This window comes from Meles meles, chromosome 1 (assembly GCF_922984935.1).
Source record: "Meles meles chromosome 1, mMelMel3.1 paternal haplotype, whole genome shotgun sequence".
Lineage (NCBI taxonomy): Eukaryota > Metazoa > Chordata > Mammalia > Carnivora > Mustelidae > Meles > Meles meles.
Genome location: NC_060066.1, coordinates 163085212 through 163098830, shown reverse-complemented (window position 1 = coordinate 163098830; position 13619 = coordinate 163085212). Strand labels below are relative to the sequence as shown.

Genomic DNA, 13619 nt, shown 5'->3' with positions numbered 1-13619 from the left:
GTTTGTTTTTTTTAGGTCAATTCAGTTTGTGAAAATTCATAAAGCTGAACACATGACTGGATCACTTTTCAGTATGTCTGCTACACTACATAAAAATTTTTCATAGAACTAATGTTTTCATGTTAAATTTTTAAAAAAGTGTCAGGGGTACCTTGGTAGCTTTGTCTGTTAAGCGCCTACCTTGGGTCACGATCCCAGGGTCCTGGGATAGAACCCCACATCAGGCTCCCTGCTCAGAGGGGAGCCTCCTTCTCCCTCTGCCTGCCGCTCCCCCTGCTTGTACTCTCTTTCGCTCTCAGTCTGTCAAGTAAATACATAAAATCTTAAAAAAACAAAACGAGTGTTTAAAGTTCAAGTGTTTAACTTATTTGTGGAGCATAACAAATGACATGGAGGACATTGGGAGATGGAGAGGAGAAGGAAGTTGAGGGAAACTGGAAGGGGAGGCGAACCATGAGAGACTATGGACTCTGAAAAACAATCTGAGAGTTTTGAAGGGGTGGGGGGTGGGAGGTTGGGGAACCAGGTGGTGGGTAATAGGGAGGGCACGTACTGCATGGAGCACTGGGTGTGATGCCAAAACAATGAACACTGTTATGCTGTAAATAAACAAATAAAAATAAATAAAAACGAACAAACAAAAAAAAACAAAAAAACTTTTAATTAAAAAAAAAGTGTCAAGGACAAAAGAGCTCAAGAATCACTGATCAAGGTCAGTCTCCAATCCCTGAAATGATTAAGAATGAGGAGGCTGAAGCTTGGGAAGGAGAAATTGCTTAGGGGTGGGCAGGGACTGGGAGCTAGGCTTCTCACTCCGTCTTGCTTTTCTAACTGGTTGAGTCATTCATTCATATATATATATATATATATACACACACACACACACACACATACACACACACACATACATTTATGTGTGTATGTATATGTATATGTGTGTGTGTGTATATATATATATTTTTTTTTTAAGTAACCTCTGAGCTCAGCGTGGGGCTTGAACTCACAATCTGGATATCTAGAGTCACATGCTCTACTGACTGTGTCAGTCAGGTGCCCTTCTAACCAGTTGATTCAGGGGACGAAGAAAGATGGAGCTCACTAACCCTGGAGCTGGATGACATTTCAGAACCCCACATATATCTTACACGAGTCACCACTTAACTCCCCCACTCTGTTTCTGCCCTCTTCAACCTCTTCCCTGGTCATTAAAAAACAGACACTTTTATCTCTTGTGAACTTGGAGATGGTTATTTTATTACCTAAGAATCATTTGACTACATCTGCTTAGAAAAAAGGGTAATTTGTGCCTGTGAAATCTAACAAGAGCCCAGCACAAGGTACTTTGTTCCCCTTTTAAGCCATTTTTAGTTTGGTGCTGTGTGTTTAAATTTAGAATACTTATTCCAAACTGGGGATAGGGGCGGGGGGTGCAGAGCTCGAACCCAGATGTGACTCCTGCTGCTGTGAAATAAATGGGGAAGTCTGGGAACCAGTGTTAAAAGGAGAGGATCTCAAGAGAGGGGCCTGCAGGGGAGGGGACTTGCCTTCACTGGAGTAGGGGAGCAGGAGAAAGAAACAGAGGTTGGTATCTTCTCTTTTCCTCCTGCTCTTGCAGGATTTGGCCTACTGAGAATGTGGTGAGGGCATTTTATTCGTGCACACATAAGTAGTTGCACAGGAACACACAGAGACACATACACCCTGGAGTTGGTGCTGAGTATTATGTCTTCCTGGATTCATTTTACTTCCTCAAAGTCTAGATGTTGAGTTCCCAGCATGCTGTTCCCTCTGCATGGAATGTATTTACCCTCCTCTTTCCTGGCTGAGTTCAACTTCTCTTTCAGATAGTAGCTTCCTCTGGGAGGCTTTCTCTGACTCCAGGTCCTCTCCCCACACCCTGCCTTATAACATATTCCCAGAGCATCCTGTGTTTTCCCTTTCATGTCACTTCTCATGTGTTTCATCCTGTGTTTTCCCTTTCATGTCACTTTCAGTTACTAGATTAAGTTCTGACACACCATAGGCCCTCAATACATACTGTAAAATGGTGGGGGGTGGGTAGGAAGGAAGAGAAGGAGGGAGGGAGAGAGGAAAAAAAGAAAAGAGGAAAGAAAGTCAAGATTTGATCCCTGCTCTTAGACTAACAATGTGGACAAGTTCCTTAACTTCTAAGACTCAGTTTCTTCATTTTCAAAAGTTAAATAGTAAAACCCAACTTACAGGGTTGTTGTAAGACTAGAGATAATATGTAAAAAGCACCGAGGACTGTGCCTGGCATGTAGTCTGACAGAGGCCTGACTCAGTTAGATGTCATTAGGAAGTACCTATGTTCTAAAAAGAAAGTATATGAAAATTCAGAAAAGCACAGAGAAAAGCTGTAAAACTATCTATTAATCCATACCTTTGAGATCACTGTTAAAATTTGAATGTCTACCCTTTCTGTGTATATATTTATATTTTCATATAAAATAGAAAAATTATGAAAAATTTTCCTATATTTTCATTTATGGAACACCTTTGTGGCTCAGTTGGTTAAATGTCCGACTCTTGGTTTTGGCTCAGGTCATGATCTTAGGGTTGTGAGATTGAGCCCCACGTTGGGTTCCATGCTGAGTATGAAGCTTGCTTGGGGTTCTCTCTCCCTCTGCCCCTCCCCCATGCACACACACTCTCTCTCAAATAAATCTTAAAAAAAAAACATGCTTTACCTTGTTGAGATCATGTTTTCTTTTCTTTCCGCATGATGGCCCAAATACCTCCCACTTTTTAGTATTGCAAAATACTGCTATACTCAAAATATTGCATAATAATACTTAGTCCTTCAGTAGTTAAAAGAAGATTTAGAAACTGGTACTTTAATTGTTCAGACTCACCTTTCAACAGAACCATGTTTTGTGACTTAGGAGGATAATCCACATTGCAGGGTAAATCAATAATACAGGGGATAGGGTACAAATTGATGTTTTATTTTTGGTTTTTGTTTAGATAACCTTTCTTATTTTGGTAAGTTGGAGGATTATTTGAGATGCTTAAAGAAATTGGGAGGCCGGGGGGAATGAAAACTCCATTGGCCTGGAGGTTCAGGGGCCTGACATTTTCCTGCTTACAGTCCAGTCCCCAGCGCAGCTTGACTCTGTGACTTCACATTTGGGTCTCATTTTCCCCACCCATGTAAGTGAGATAGTGGGTTTCATTATAGAGATTTTCAAACTGGGCTTTCCCAGGTGCTAGAGTTCCATGGAGATGTTTTCTTTTTCATATTGGGTAAGATTTCCTTTGAGGAAAGAATTACATGGCTTAAAACAAACCAACAAACACCAAAAAATTTAAGTGGAACATTTCTAATAAAATTGCAGTGTGCTTCGCCCCCCGAGATAGAATTCATATACCATACAACTAGCCCTTTTAGAGTAGTATACAATAAAGAGGTTTTTAGTGTATTCACAAGATTGTGCAACCAATTGCGGCTGTCTAATTCCATAACATTCTCCCTGCCCAGAGAGAAACCTGGTACCCATTAATGCTCTCTCCTCTTCCCCTCTTTCCCTCAGACCCTAGCCACTACTAGTCCACTTTATGCCTCAATGGATTTGCCTTTTTTTGACATATCATATAAAAGGAATAATACAGGGGCGCCTGGGTGGCTCAGTGGTTTAAGCCTCTGCCTTCAGCTCAGGTCATGATCTCAGGGTCCTGGGATCGAGCCCCGCATCAGGCTCTCTGCTCAGTGAGGAGCCTGTTTCTCCCTCTCTCTCTGCCTGCCTCTCTGCCTACTTGTGACCTCTCTCTCTGATAAATAAATAAAATATTTTAAAAAAAAAAAGGAATAATACAATATGTGGTCTTTTGCATCTGGCTTATTTCACTTAACATAGTATTTTCAAGGTTTCTCCATGTGGTAGCATGGGAAAGTGCTTCATTCCTTTTGGTTCAAGCTTTTCAGGAAAAAATGTTTTTTTCCCAGGCTTGGAAAAGAAGTTGATCAGACTATTAGAGGAAGTCTTATAGTAGTAGAATGCTTCATCAGTACTTTTCATTAAGAGGTAAAACAATTTCAGTATTTCAGGCTTTTAAATAAAATACTCTATTTAGTGCATGTGAAAAACCATTTAAGCTTCCTCCCTAACCCTGCAACCCTCCTTAAAGCCAGGAGATGGATATACTGATTGGCCAGTTTTTTCTCCTTTGTGTCTGGGGGAGACTTTTCATTGCAGGGAGTATATGAAGTGTCACTTTCCAATTCAGTTGGTCAGTTAAGAGTACTCTTTTTAAAGACCCTTTTCAAAGTATGGACTCTGAAAAATAACCTGAGGGTTTTGAAGGGGCGGGGGTGGGAGGTTGGGGGAACCAGGTGGTGGGTAATAGGGAGGGCACGTATTGCATGGAGCACTGGGTGTTGTGCAAAAACAATGAATACTGTTACGCTGAAAAAAATAAATTAATTAAAAAAAAAAAGACCCTTTTCAAAGAATATATTCCCTGCAGACTTTCTTGTGTTATTACCTGAATGAAAGGTTCCATCCTTTTTTTTTTTTTTTAAAGATTTTATTTATTTATTTGACAGAGAGAAATCACAAGTAGAGAGGCAGGCAGAGAGAGAGAGAGGGAAGCAGGCTCGCTGCTGAGCAGAGAGCCCGATGCGGGACTTGATCCCAGGACCCTGAGATCATGACCCGAGCCGAAGGCAGCGGCTCAACCCACTGAGCCACCCAGGCGCCCCGAAAGGTTCCATCCTAATCACATGAAGTGCACACTATGCCAGGCACTGTTCTGAGTCACAGGGACAAGAGGTGATCAGGAGATAACCCTTGCCTCCTCCTGGTGTTCCCAACCATTTCCCTTCTTTAGATCCCCATAGTTTCCCACCTCTTCCTTTAATGCTGCCTACCTTATTCTGTGCTGTATTTTAGGTCTGGGTAGGTACTTAATCCAGGGCCCAGCACTATGCCTATCACAAAGTTGATGCTTATGATACATTCATGAAGTAATTTAATAAGTCCCCTACTCGCAGCAACTTGGGAGATCAATGGACATGTGCTGAATGAAACTGACTCTGACTGTGCGTACATTCTTCTCATACAGTCAGAGCCCAATTTTTGTTTTGTTAATTAGCACTCTGCATTAGCCATTTGAATAGCAGAATTCCAAGTGGTCATCTGTTTTTTGTTTTCTGATTACCTAGAGATCACTTTTTAGGATTGAAAAGCCATGGACAGTCTCTTTCATCTTATTTGATAAATGTAGAAAATCATAACAGCAATGATGAGAGCAATGTGTTGGTCTTGATATAACTCAGATGAGGTAATGCTTATAATTTAAAATCTGAGATATAGAGAGTAGGTTGTTAATATTCAACAAACAATAAAATTGCTGCTTACTTACCTTTTACTATGTGCTAGTATTATGCTATGTGCTGAGCATATATTATCTCTTCTAAAACTAGCAATATTAATGGTATTAATATGACCATTTTATTGATTAAGGCATGGAGGATCAGAATCATGAAATAATCTAAGAGTCGAACAACTAGTAATCAGTAGATCTAGAATTTCAACATAGATTTCTTTGACCCCCAGTTTATGTTCTCTATGCTGTTTTGTCTCTTTAGGTAACCACAGAAACTGTCCCATAGTTAGAGTTAACGCCCACCTGAAAATTATGTTCTGAAAGCTAAATTATTATTATTTATAATAATATTTATTATATTGTTATTAACAACATTGTTTCTGGCCCATATAAAAATGACTGAGTGAAAGAAAGGGTGAATGAAATATTGGGGGTGGTAGGTTGGAGATACCATATGTATTCCTTTGCTAGATAACTAGTGCACTTAAAATATTTATAAAAATATATTAAAATACTTATGATGGTAGATTTGCTGGAGAATAATCTTTTTTTTTTTTAAAGATTTTATTTATTTATTTGACAGACAGAGATCACAAGTAGGCAGAGAGGCAGGCAAAGAGAGAGAAGGAAGCAGGCTCCCCGCCGAGCAGAGAGCCCGATGTGGGGCTCGATCCCAGGACTCTGGGATCATGACCTGAGCCGAAGGCAGAGGCTTTAACCCACTGAGCCACCCAGGCACCCCGCTGGAGAATAATCTTAAAAAAAATTAAAAGTCCATTAAAAATGGCAGGCAAATGAGAGAATGCAATGTAAAAACATGGAGAGGGTGAGGAGTTTATAAGTGAATATTAAAAAGTTTATATTAGAGGTCCATGAATCAGTGGAATAATGAGATTCTGTTGTAGTTCATTTTGGCCTCCCTCTCCTGTCTCCTTTAAAGGTACTTCCTCAATGACTTTCGAGTAGTATTTATTTATTCCCGATTGCCGTGTATTTCTTTTCATTCATCTTATCTTTTTCGTCTTCAGGACAGACTCCTTCTAAAGCTTCTAAAGCTTCATAGATTGAATGAAGAATAAGCACTTCCCCATTTACGTGCCTCCTTTGGCAGTGCCGTTTAAGAGTTTGCCCCTATGCAAAAAAAAATTTAAATGCATTTGTTCATAAGTCTGCCTGATCTGTTGAAACCAGTTAAACATTAAATAAAGTTGGGACACCTGGGTGGCTTAGTTGATTAGGTGTCTGTTTTCAGCTCAGGTCATGATCTCAGTGTCCTGGGATCGGGTCGCACATTGGACTCCTTGCTCCACTGGGAGCCTGCTTTTCCCTCTGCCTGCTGCTCTCCCTGCTTGTGCTCTCTCTCTTTGAAAATCTCTAAAAACATCTTTTAAAAAATAAACATTAAATAAATAATGACTTTGCCACAAACTCCCCACCTGCATGATCTTTGGCAAGGTGAGTTAGCATTCTGAACTTATCCTCAACTATAAATGGGAATAATAATATCTACTTGAAAGTATTGTTGTGAGCATCACATCCATCTACATGTAAAGAATAATAAAAAGTCAGCTATTATAAAAGATATTTTGGAGACAACTGAGGATATTTGAATATAGACTGGATATTAGATACATTAGGGGATTATTATTAATTTTGTGGTTCTGTAGGAGAATATCCTTATTAGGAAATGCATGATGAAGAATTGAGAGGTCAAGTAATACGATGTCTCAATTCATTTGTGGTAAGTTCGGCAAAAAGAAAAAAACCCTTAAATATCTAGATAAAACAGACTGGTAAAATGTTTTCTGTTGTTAAATCTAGGTATTGGATATGTGTGTATTGTGAAATTCTTTCAACTTTGTGGCGTATATGAAATTTTTATAATAAAATGATCAGGGAAAAGTTAGCTATTAATAAAGTTATAGCAGTCTATTATTTCACGCTTTTCCAAAGCTAAAAGTATAAAAGGGTATAGTTAAGTGGATTTTGAGTAAATGAGCTTCTTACGTCTGGGAAAGAAGAAGAAAATGCTTTAAGAATAAAAAGTGAACTCAAGCTTGAGTGGGATAAAGCAGAGCGAGTTCCATAAAGTGAAGGCATTGCTGGGAATATAAGGAAGGGGGACATAAGGAAGGGATCTAGGATGTCCTGACTACCCATTAAACTATTCTGCTAGATGCTATAAATATTGTCACCTTTAATTTTAAAAGCAACTCTTTGCTGTAGGTAATATTAAAAAAGTTTAGCATGTTTTGAATAAGTTGGCTAATATAGCTGCTGGGTACTGAAGTCAGGATTTGAACCCAGATCTGTTTTGTCTGTTTTCCTTTCCTCTCTCCCTCCCTTTCTTCTGTATGATGAAGGCTGGGATTTTTTTTTTTTTGCTTTGTTTTTTAATTTTAATTTTAATTTATTTATTTTAAAACATTTTTATTTATTTATTTGACACAGAGAGAGAGTACAAACAGGAGGAGCGGCAGGCAGAGGGAGAAGGAGAAGCAGGCTCCCCACTGAGCCTGATGCAGGGCTCCATCCCAGGACCCTGGCAGATGCTTAACTGGCTGAGCCACCCAGGCGCCCCTTGTTTTGTTTTTTAAACGAGTGGTATTTTTTTTCTTTGTGGAAACTCTGGAAAACACATATTTACCAATTATGCTTGCTGCATAACAAACCACTCAAAACTCAGTGGCTTAAGAAAATATATATTTATTCAGCTCACAGTTCTTTTGGCCAGGAGTTGGGCTCAGCTGGGCAGTTCTGATCTGGGCCAAGCTTGTCAGTGAGGCTTGCTCTCATGTGCGGATGACTGGGCCAGTACCTCCTTGAGGTCTCCAACCTATGACAGATTAGCTTGGGATCATTCTCCCAGGGAAGGAGAGGAGAATCCAAGAGAGCAAGCAGGAGTCCATCAGGTCTGTTGGGGCTAGGCTTGGAGCTGGTATAATGCTATTTCCCCTCTTAGTCCGTTCCAACAGACTGAGTGGCCTAAAGAACAGATATTTATATCTTATAGTTCTAGAGGCTGTGAGGAGATAGGATTGGTGGTGAGAGCCCTCTTCCTGGCTTGAAGAAGGCCACCTTCTTGCTAGGTCCTCACATGATGGAGAGAGAACACTCTGGTCATGACTGGGGTCCCACACTCATGACTCACCTATCCCTAATTACCCCTTAAAGCCCCCACTTCCACATACCCTCACATCAGGGTTTGGGGCTACAATCCATGAATTTGTGGAGACACAAACACAACACCCTTTGTTTTTCAGATTCAAGGAGTGAGGAGGTAACCTACCTTTTGGTGAAAGGAAATGTGAAGTAATGTTGTAAAGTGGGGTGGATTGCAGCCATTTTTGCAAACTACCGTCCAGAAAATACAAAAATAAACATCCTTTAAATCATTCTTGATACTATTATCAAAAGATAATTATTGTTACTATATTGGTATATTTCCTTCCATTGTTTTGTCTATGCATATGTAGAGACAGACTTTCTTTTTTAAAAAAGAACAAGATTCATATCTAGAATCTGATTTGTGTTGTGATAATTTCCCTTAATGTTATATTATAGGTATTTCCCAGGCATTAAGTATTTCTTGACAGTGTGGTTTAATCTATGATGCATAGGAAACCAACAGTAAATTGCTGTGTTTCAGGCACTATGCTAAATACTTTCACAGTTATCTTGATTAGAAAGCAAGTTTCTTTTAATTTGCGGGATTTATAGTCTGCTGCTGCGAAGAAAAAACAATGCATTTTATGTGATGAAAAGATCTGGAGAAAATTATAATGGTTAAGATGTATCAGCAATGCCCATTTTTCTCTTGAAATCTTACCCTGTCAACTCTTAACTGTCTAGGAAAGGGCAGTCTCTCCCTTGTAAATGGTGGGACACTGACAACAGATGAGACTATTTGCTCTCCATTTCTGCCCATTGCTTCAAGAGACCATTCTGCTGGACCAGTTTAGGTGTTAAAGTTACATTGTTGGCAGTTGCAGACTGTTTCAGGGAACAATTTTATTTGTAAAGATTTTGATTTTGATTCTGTGACCAGAGTAATAGTTAGTTAGAAAAGAAGGTGTAGTGGAGGGAACTCTTCCATTTGTGATAGTAAGAGATTCAATATGTTTGTGAATCAATAGATAGAAGTTGGAATTGTTCCCATTTGAGCTCCTCTGTCCCATTGGCAGGCTCTGTGTCCTGAGGGATCAATAAATATAGCACCTGTGCCTAAAGTCCACCTGTCCAACCTTTCATTTTATAGGTGAAGCCACATCATTATTAATTTATTTGATCTGGCTGTATTTCAGGATCATGTTGAACATCCGTTCTTACTGTACAGTTAGCATAATGTGATAGCATAAATTTGGAGGCTGAAGTCCAGGGTTTAAGCCTGGGCTTTGTGTTGTCTAGCTTTTGAGTATGAACAAATTACTTAATTTTTTTTTTGAGTTCCAGTTTTCTGATCTATAATTACAAAAGCTTCATTCAGTCTTCTTAGGGTTATTGTGGAGATTTACTGAGATAATTTATATCTGCACTAATACGGCAGCTACGAGCGCTCAGTAGCCTTTGAGTGCTTGAAATGTGACTCATCTAAATTGAGATGTGTGGTAAGTGTAAAATGCACACTGGATTTTGAAGACTGATTATGAAAAAAAAAAAGTGACTTACTGATTACTTTTTTCCGTAGACTGTTGAAATGGCAATATTTTGTGCTCATTGAAGTAAATAAAATACATTAAAATTAATTGACTTGTTTCTTGTTTTTTAAAAAATGTGGCTACTAGAGATTTCAAAGTTACCTGTATGACTCATATTTGTGGTTTGTATTATGTTTCTACTGGGCAATGCTACACCACGTGGAAGTTCTCTGTAGAAGGCAGTGTAAAGAATAAATGTTAGCTGTAGCTACAGAAAGTGTAGGAGGTTTGAATGGGTAGGGATTCCAGGTGACAGTATGAAGCTTATTATTTTACTAAATTTCTAATGCAAGCTTTATTTAGGCATATTAATTTTTCCTCTTTAAGTGGAGCAGGGAAATAGAGGAGTGATAATCTAATCATGTGAGCAAACAGTAACTGCTAACTGAGTTAAAATGATGCAGGCACTGTGCTAAGCATTATCTTAGGTGGGATTCCTTTTGTGCATCTGGGCCTCCTGAATTCTTAGGCTTTAATCACTATGTTCTGTCTCTGCTTTTCTCTCCCTCTCTCAAATTTACTTCACTCTCCTTGACAACATTGTTCTTGCAGATCACTTATCTCCCTCTACATTGCAGAAAGTGTGGCTCCCACTACTGCTTGTCATCCTTGCTCTAAAGGAGGACTCTGACCTATTCCCTCTAGTTTTAAATTGAAAAGTCCTGTGGAAAGGCCATGTTGACTTAGCTTGGCTTCATATAGCCACCCCGGAGCCATGGCTCTAATTCCAACACCAGAGGAGGAAGATTTCCTAGAAAAAGGGAGTGTTACTCTGGGTTCATAAGAGAATAAGTGTTCACTGGACCTATGTTATTAATTTAATAAGTACAGCCATTCTGTGGGGGTAATAGCTCAATTTAGAAATGAGGAAACTAAGGCTCCAAGAAGTTACATATTTTGTCTAAGTTTAAAAATCCAGGCTGAGGGCGCCTGGGTGGCTCAGTGGGTTAAGCCGCTGCCTTCGGCTCGGGTCATGATCTCGGGGTCCTGGGATCGAGTCCCGCGTCGGGTTCTCTGCTCAGCGGGGAGCCTGCTTCCCTCTCTCTCTCTCTGCCTGCCTCTCTGTCTACTTGTGATCTCTCTCTGTCAAATAAATAAATAAAATCTTTAAAAAAAAAAAATCCAGGCTGAAAGCCCAGATCTGTCTGTCACCAAAGCCCATGTTCATAACCACTACACTGACAGAATTTGAGAAAATTGGGTTGTGTTGACTGAAGTTTTACTGAATTCAATGTTTGCTATTTTCTCCCCTTCCAAATTGCTTTCCACTGAAATCTGTGATAGGAATAAGGGTGAGGAAAGTAGAATAAGGATAAGGAAAAAGGAATAAGGGTAATGAAACCCACAGTAACATGTAAATCTTTCTTGAATTGAAAACCAATACTACTGTGCTCTCCAATCTTGTGTCCAAAGCTTTAAAGGTCATAAAAAGCTCTGCAATAATTATCTTTGTAGTAGTGAGTTTAAAAGATATTTACCACCACTTGGGCATTTTGCTTTTGTAATTTTTTAAAAAAAGATTTTATTTATTTATTTACTTGAGAGAGAAAGAGAGTGAGAGAGCAAGCATGAGAGAGCAGTAGAGGGAGAGGGAGAAACAGGCTCTTACTGACAGGGAGCCCAATGTGGGGCTTAATCCCAGGACCCTAGGATCATGACCTGCATGCTACCCCGGCATCCCATGCTTTCGTAATTGCTGATTATATACTTTTTTTTTGGGTAGCTATCACATAATTGGTACTCAATAAATATTAGTTACTATATTTACCATACTAACAAGTGTTAGCTATTATATTTATATTAATAAATGTTAACTGTTATGTCAATTATATTAATATATATTAGGTATTATTATTAAAATTAATCATATCCTATTAATATAATTATGATTTTTTTGGGGGAACTTTATTGAGACCTAATTTACATACTGTACAGTTCTATCCATTTAAAGTGTATCATTCTGTGGTCTTTGGTAGGTTCAGAGTTGTGCAAGCGACCATATACTTTCTTTTGAGAACTTTCCCATCTCCTTTTCACCAACACATGATTTCCTATAGTCTGTACAATGTGGGCATAGTGATTTCCGAGGCAAAGATCAAGAGCCATCTTCTGTTATTCATAAACAATATCTGGCCCAAAGGAAATATTATTTAAAAATGATGACTTGTAAATCTTTCAGTAAGATGATCTGGAGTTTGTGAATCTCTTCATCAGGTCAAAAAGTAAATTTCAAACAAAAATGATTTTTGAAATGCTGTAAATCTGCATTTTTGACGATCCGTTAGGAATCATTTAATTTACATAGGAAATTATTAGTAAGGGATAGCTTTTTTGGCTGAATTCATACTAAGCAGGGTGATGGACTGCTAAGAGCTCTGACTGGCCAGAATGCCAGCCAGTCCTTTATGTGTAGTTCTGAGGCCTGATGAATAAGAAATGCAATGACTAACCTTCATTGGGTGCTAGGCAGTATACAGAGCAACTTTCTCTTATGTCTTTCATGGACTCTTCCCCATGGCATTGGTCATTCATCTATTTAACAAGTGTCTGTCTGGTGTCTGCATTGTTTCAGGCGTGGAGTTAGACCACACATGGCCATGCCTTCACGAAGCTTATAATGTGATGTGGGAACTCACATCTTAGAGGAAATTTCAATGTAGTGTGTTAAAAGTGCTATGTTAGAAGATGTACAATGTGCTGTGGGACAACATGGAATCATATCTAACTTGGTTTTGAGAACTTTGATGGTTTCCTTGGGAAAGTGCTGTCTGTGCAGGGATCTGAAGGGTAAGCAGGAGTTGACCAGACTAGGGTTGTAAAGAACGTTTATGTCTAGACTTAGAGGATGGGGAAAGGCGAAGTGGTGAGGGCTGAGTCTCCAGAAGGAAGTAGCTCATCCTAGAATGTGAAGGGTTTGTTATGTTAAATACCTTAGACTGAGGGCAGTGGGAAGCCCTCAAATGGTTTTAAGTAGCTGAGTCACATAATTGGATTTGCATTTTAGAAAGCTCAGAAGTGAATCAATTTGCTCACTTCCCTGTCTCAATATTCTTATCTTTAAATTGAAAAGGATAGCCTACCCTGTATAGTTCCTTCCAACTTTAATAGTCCATAAATTTCTGCTATCCTGGAAAACCTTAATTCCATACCGATTTCCAGCTCTCTCAGGTAGCAAGACCTACCTAAGATTATGACCAGTACTTGAAGAGGTGGGTTTTGTGGGGATGGAGGTGAGTGAGAGTGGGGATAGGAAGCTGAATGGATATATTATTTCCACTGTGAAATAAAGGAAATAGAAAAGTTATGCAGGTTCCTGTGACAGTCTCCTGAAAGGGAACTGGTGGATGACTTTAATTTCTCAGCATACATGGAATGGTACCTTGACCCCTTCCAATATAGTGAAATCTGATGTTATGTTCCAAAAATTAAAATGCTGCATTCTGAGATGTTTGTTGATGAAATGATACAAAGTCTGGGATTTTCTAAAAAGGTATTTAGGGATTTATACCAAACATGGTTGGCCATGACTTGGTGATTGTTGATGCTGAATGATGCGTTCAAAAGGATCCATTATAT

At 39.1% G+C, this 13619-nt stretch overlaps 1 protein-coding gene across 3 annotated transcripts in view; it reads left to right on the top strand.

Moving 5' to 3' along the window:
* Positions 1-13619, top strand: part of DNAJC6 (DnaJ heat shock protein family (Hsp40) member C6) — a 148321-nt gene that overhangs the window by 23574 nt on the left and 111128 nt on the right. The window lies entirely within an intron of this gene.